The sequence below is a fragment of the Ceratina calcarata genome, unplaced genomic scaffold (assembly GCF_001652005.2).
Source record: "Ceratina calcarata isolate Rehan_Ccalc_2016 unplaced genomic scaffold, ASM165200v1 scaffold494, whole genome shotgun sequence".
In the NCBI taxonomy this organism is placed as follows: Eukaryota; Metazoa; Arthropoda; class Insecta; order Hymenoptera; family Apidae; genus Ceratina; species Ceratina calcarata.
The window spans coordinates 3,505-9,907 of record NW_017173764.1 but is presented as its reverse complement, the minus strand read 5'-3'; the positions used below and the strand labels follow the sequence as shown (position 1 = coordinate 9,907).

At 38.4% G+C, this 6,403-nt stretch overlaps 3 long non-coding RNA genes across 3 annotated transcripts; all 3 read left to right on the top strand.

The window, feature by feature from the left end:
• The first annotated feature begins 67 nt into the window (after nucleotides 1-67).
• Nucleotides 68-842, top strand: LOC113464722 (uncharacterized). Its single transcript, XR_003389575.1, has 4 exons — nucleotides 68-187; nucleotides 341-437; nucleotides 517-711; nucleotides 809-842. It is a non-coding gene; the product is annotated as an uncharacterized LOC113464722 (long non-coding RNA).
• A 478-nt stretch (nucleotides 843-1,320) lies between these two features.
• LOC113464721 (uncharacterized) lies at nucleotides 1,321-3,625 on the top strand. The gene is made up of 5 exons (XR_003389574.1): nucleotides 1,321-1,684; nucleotides 1,848-2,042; nucleotides 2,118-2,838; nucleotides 2,922-3,088; nucleotides 3,171-3,625. It is a non-coding gene; the product is annotated as an uncharacterized LOC113464721 (long non-coding RNA).
• Nucleotides 3,626-3,726: 101 nt separating this feature from the next.
• On the top strand, nucleotides 3,727-4,644 carry LOC113464723 (uncharacterized). Its single transcript, XR_003389576.1, has 4 exons — nucleotides 3,727-3,911; nucleotides 4,009-4,177; nucleotides 4,283-4,457; nucleotides 4,553-4,644. It is a non-coding gene; the product is annotated as an uncharacterized LOC113464723 (long non-coding RNA).
• Nucleotides 4,645-6,403: the final 1,759 nt, after the last annotated feature.

Here is a 6,403-nt window from a genome sequence, read left to right as displayed (position 1 = left end):
GAGGAACTTTCAGGAAACAGGAAAGAGAGGGAAGCTATTGGAAATATTTGAATCATGGAACGGATTAATAACCTGATCGATCTGCCGTAGACGAAGATAGGTGAACATGGTTGAATTGGAGGGTTGCTGTTCGAGCTTGCCGAATGTTGAATAGAAGTTATACTTGATGACTTCGTTGTTTACAGAGGTAAGGAATTGTGTTTGACTTAGAGATATTCTAGGACGGGCGTTGACATGATAATGAATTTCAATTAATTATAAATGAGAAAGAGGAATTTCCAGGAAGCAGAAATAGAGAGAAGTCGTTGGAAGCATTAATATGACGATTGACCTGTTGTAGACGACGATAGGAAGATGTGATTGATCTTGAGGGATGCTGCTTGAATAATTTGAACGAAATCTAGTATCTATATTTGATGGTCTCGTTGTTGACAGTGGTAAGGAATTATGATTGTTTCGGAGGTATTTGAAGACGGACGTTGACATGATAATGAGTCTTTAATTAATTATTTATAGATGAGAGAGAGGAATTTTTAGGAAACAAGGACGAGAGAGAAGCTATTGGAAATATTGGTATGATGGAGCGGATTAATTATCTGACTGATCTGCCGTAGACAATGATAGGAAAATACGATTGATTCGGAAGGATGCTGTTCGAGTCTGTTGGATGATGAGTAGAATTTATACCTGATGAGTTCGTTGTTGACAGCGGTAAGGAATTGTGTTTGATTGAGAGGTATTCAAGGATGGACGTTGGCATGATAATGAAAATTTTAACTGGCTATTGATGAGAAAGAGGGCTTTTTAGGAAGTGAAAAAAAAAAGAGAGAGAAGCTGCCAGGAATAAATGTATGATGAAATGAATTAAATACCTGATTGATACGCCGTAGATGATGATAGGAAAAGCGGCTGATCCTGGAAGAAGGGTAACTGGAATGACAATTAGTACTCATAATTGATGGTCTCGTTGTTAACAGTGGTGAAGAATTATGATTGATTTGAAGGTATTTGAGATGGACGTTGACATGACAATGAAACTCTAATTAATTATCTGTAGATGAGAGAGAGGAACTTTCAGGAAACAGGAAAGAGAGAGAAGCTATTGCAAAATGTTTGAAGGATGGAATAGATTAATTATTTGAACGATCTGCTGTAAATGATGATAGCGAAAACACGATTGATTCGGAAGGACGCTGTTCGAGCCTGTCGAATGATGGATAGAATTTATACTTGATATTTTCATTGTTGATAATGGTAAGGAATCGTGTTCGATTCAGAGGCATTCAAGGATGGACGTTATTTGTAGATGAGAGAGAGGAGCTTTCAGGAAACAGGATTGAGAGAGAAGCTATTGGGAATTTTTGATTGATGGAACGGATTAATTATCTGACTGATCTGCCGTAGACAATGATAGGAAAGTACGATTGATTCGGAAGGATGCTGTTCGAGTCTGTCGGATGATGAATAGAATTTATATACTTAATGCTTTCGTTGTTGACAGCGGTAAGGAATCGTGTTTAATTGAGAGGTATTCAAGGACGGACGTTGACATGATAATGAATTTTAACTGACTATTGATGAGAAAGAGGGCTCTTTAGGAAGTGGTAAAAGAGAGAAGCTGCCGGAAATAAATGTGTAATGGAATGAATTACATACCTGTTTGATCTGCTGTAGATGATGATTGGTAAGTGGCTGATCTTGAAAGATGATGTTTGAGTAACTGGAATGACAATTAGTACTCATAATTGCTGGTCTCGTTGTTAACAGTGGTAAAGAATTATGATTGATTTGAAGGTATTTGAGATGGATGTTGACATGATAATGAAACTTTAACTAATTATCTGTAGATGAGAGAGAGGAACTTTCAGGAAGCAGGAAAGAGAGAGAAGCTATTGTAAAATATTTGAAGGACGGAATAGATTAATTATTTAAACGATCTGCTGTAGATAATAATAGGAAATACGGTTGATTTGGAAGAATGCTGTTTGAGCTTGTCGAATGATGAATAGAACTCATACTTGATACTTTCATTGTTGATAACGGTAAGGAATTGTGTTCGATTCAGAGGCATGCAAAGACGGGCGTTGACATGTTAGTGAATTTTATTTTATTCTTAGTTAGGAAGAAAATCTTCGGGAAACGGAGGATAGAGAGAAATCGTTGGAATTAACTGTATGATGATTGGTCTGCTGTAAATGATGATAGGAAATGAGATTGATCCTGGAAGATGTTGCTGGAGTAATTTGAACGACGATTAGTATTTATTTTTGATGGTCTTGTTGTTGACAGCGGTAAGGAATTATGTTTGACTCGGAGGCAGTAAAGAACGGGCATTGACACGGAAATGAATCTCAATTAACTATTGATGAAAGAAAGGAGTTTGTAGAAAGCAGGAAAAGGGAGAAGCTGCTAGAAATAATTGTATGTTGGAATGAATTAAATATCTGATTGATCTGCCGTAGATGATGGTAGGAAAGTGTGATTGATCCTAAAGATACCGCTCGAATGGGTTGAACGGAGAATAGTGTCTATACTCGATGGTCTTGTTGATGACAGTGGTAAGGGATTACAATTGATTCATAGACAATAAACATTCGAGGACGAGTGTTGACGTGATGAATGGAATCTTTTCATTATCTGTAAATGAGAGAGAGGAATTTTCAAGAAACAGAAAAGAGAGAGAAGCTATTGCAAATATTTGAACGATGAAATGGATTAATTATCTGATCGATTTGCCGTAGACGATGATAGGAAAATACGATTGATTCGGAGGGATGCGTTTCGAGCTCGTCGGATGATGAATAGAATTTATACTAGATGTTTTCGTTGTTGACAGCGGTAAGGAATTGTGTTCGATTCGGAGGTATTCAGGGACGGACGTTGACATGATAATGAACTTTGTTTAATTCTTAATGAGAAAGGAAATCTTCAGGAAACGAAAGATAGAGGGTAGTCGTTGGAGATAATTGTACGATGATTGGTCTGCTGTAGATGATGATAGGAAAACGTGTTTGATCCTGATGGATACTGCTGGAGTAATTTGAACGACAATTAGTATTCATATTTGATGATCTCGTTGTTGACAGAGGTAAGAAATTATGATTGATTTGGAGGCATTTGAAGATGGACGATTGACAGGATAATGACAACTTTTAACTAATTATTTGTAGACGAGGAAGAGGAACTTTTATGAAACAGGAAAGAGAGAGGAGTTATTGGAAATATTCGAATGATGGAAGGGATTAATTATCTGACTGATCTGCCGTAAACGGTGACAGGAAAAACGATTGATTTGGAAAGGTGCGGTTCGAGCTTGTCGATCGATGAATAGTCTTTTATATTTGAGGGTCTTGTTGTGGACAGCAGTAAGGAATTGTGTTTGATTCAGAGGCAGTAAAGAACGGGCGTTGACATGATAATGAATTTTAATTAATTATTGATGAAGGAGAGGAATTTTTAGGAAATGGAAAAAGAGAGAAGTTGCTGGAAATAATTGTATGACGAAATGAATTAAATACCTGATTGATCTGCTGTAGACGATGGTAGGAAAGTGCGATTGATCCTAAAGGTACCGCTCGAATAAGCTGAGCGGGAATAGTGTCTATACTCGACGGTCTCGTTGTTGACAGTGGTAAGGGATTACGATTGATTCATAGACAATGGATATTCGAGGGCGGGTGTTGACATGATAAGTGGAATTTTTTCATTATTTGTAGATGAGAGAGAGGAACTTTCAAGAAACAGGAAAGAGAGAGAAGCTATTGCAAATATTTGAACGATGGAATGGATTAATCATCTGACCGATCCACCGTAGACGTTGATAGGACAATATGATTGATTCGGAAGGTTGCTGTTCGAGTCTGTCGAATGATGAATAGAATTTATACTTGATGTTTTCTTTGCTGACAGTGGTAAGGAATTGTGTTCGATTCGGAAGTATTTAATGATGGATGCTGACATGATAATGAATTTCAATTAATCATTAATGGAAGAGAGGGAATTTTTTAGAAAAAAAAAGAGAGAAGCTGCCGGAAATAATTGCATGACGGAATGAATTAAATACCTGTTTGATCTGCTGTAGAAGATGGTAGGAAAGCGTGATTGATACCAAAGATACCGCTCGAATAAGTTGAACGGAGAATAGTATCTATATCCGAAGGTCTCGTTGTTGACAGTGGTAAGGGATTATGATTGATTCATAGACAACAGACATTCGAGGACGGGCGTTGACATGATAAATGGAATTCTTTATTATTTGTAAACGAGAGAGAGGAACTTTCAGGAAACAGGAAAGAGAGAGAAGCTATTGCAAAATATTTGAAGGATGGAATGGAGTAATTATTTGACTGATCTGCTGTAAACGATGATAGGAAAATACGATTGATTTGGAAGGATGCTGTTCGAGCTTGTCGAACGATGAATAGAATTTATACTTGATACTTTCATTGTTAACAATGGTAAGGAATGGTGTTTGATTCAGAGGCATTCAAGGACGGATGTTGACATGATAATGAATCCTATTTAATTCTTAATGAGAAAGAGGAATTTTCAGAAAGCGGAAGATAGAGGGAAACTATTGGAAATAATTGTACGATGACTGGTCTGTCGTAGTTGATGATAGGAAAACGTGATTGATCCTGAAAGATGCTGCTCAAGTAAGTCGAATGGCGAATAATATCTATATTTGACGGTCTCGTTGTTGTCAGTGGTAAGGAGTCATAATTGATTCAGAGGCATTTGAGGATAGATGTAGATATGATAATGGAATTTTTAATTATTTGTAGATGAGAGAGAGGAACTTTCAGGAAACAGGAAAGAGGGAGAAGCTACTGGAAATATTTGAATGACGGAACGGATCAATTATCTGACTGATTTGCTGTAGACAATGATAGGAAAATACGATTGATCAGAAAGGATGCTGTTCGAGCTTGTTGCATGATGAATAGAATTCAAACTTGATGCTCTCGTTGTTGACAGTGGTAAGGAGTTATGATTGATTCGGAGGCATTTGAAGACGGACGTTGACATGATAATGAATCGTTAATTAACTATTTGTAGATGAGAGAGAGGAACTTCCAGGAAGAAGGAAAGAGAGAGAAGCTAAGGGAAATACTTGAATGATGGAATGGATCAATTATCTGACCGATTTGCCGTAGACAATGATAGGGAAATAAGATTGATCAGACAGGATGCTGTTCGAGCTTGTCGAATGATGAATTGAATTCATATTCGATGCTTTCGTAGTTGACAGTGGTAAGGAATTATGATTGATTCGGAGGCATTTGAAGACGGATGTTGGTATGATAATGAATCTTTAATTAATTATTTGTAGATGAGAGAGAGGAACTTTCAGGAAACAGGAAAGAGTGAGAAGGTATTGGAATATTTGAACGATGGAACGGATTAATTAACTGACTGTTCTACCGTTGACGATGATAGAAACACGATCGATTCGGAAGGATGCTGGTCGAGCTGGTCGAATGATGAATAGATTTTATTCTTGATGTTTTCACTGTTGACAGCGGTAAGGAATTGTGTTTGATTCAGAGGCATTCAAGGATGGACGTTGACATGATAATGAATTTTACTTAATTGCAGATGGAGAGAAATCTCCAGGAAATGGAAGGAAGAGAAGATATCAGGGATGTTTGCATATTGAATGTGATCAATGAGAGGGAATGGTGGTTTTGTTGTACAAAGAATACGTTGAACTGTACAATTGTTATTTTTGAATACTTTATGTTTCTTTATTGAATAAATACAATTTATGAAGTTTCTATATGTATGTTATGTGTTGCTTGTTATTCCGAACAAACCTTTTTGCGCTATTTGTTCCTGGTCCTCCTCCCTGGACGTGGAGAGTGAACTCTGCTGTTCACATGATAGGCTTGAGTGTCGGGGAAGCTGTTGATTTGTAAAATAGATCTAGGTGGAATCCTTGAGAGACGGAGGTGAGCCAAGGGTGGCTGTGAAATGAGGAAATCGACTGGTGAAACTGTTATCATAGAACGGGAGACGACGGTCTGAGGGGACCAACCCGGCGTTCCGTTCGCTGTTGGGCTTACCTGACGCGGCGGTTCGAAAAATGCGTCGAAGGCCGACGAACCTCAGCGTTCGCCAATTGGCCGGACCTCCGCACTGGGCGTATTCTCAAGGCCGTTGTCTCGGTGGTGGATCGAATCGCGGGAATGAATTAAGTAGTGTCGCGAAATGATGAGTACGACTGATACTTTCTACAACCCTCGAACGCCATCGCGGAGAGCAGTCAACGGGACGGGGCTGGCTCCGGGTCAGTCCTGAATGAACAACAAAAAGAAGTATTATTATGCATGTAACAATCATTGAACGCTTGAGTGTTCGCGAGATCGTCCGCCGCGGACCATTCTCGCAATCGCGACTGTCC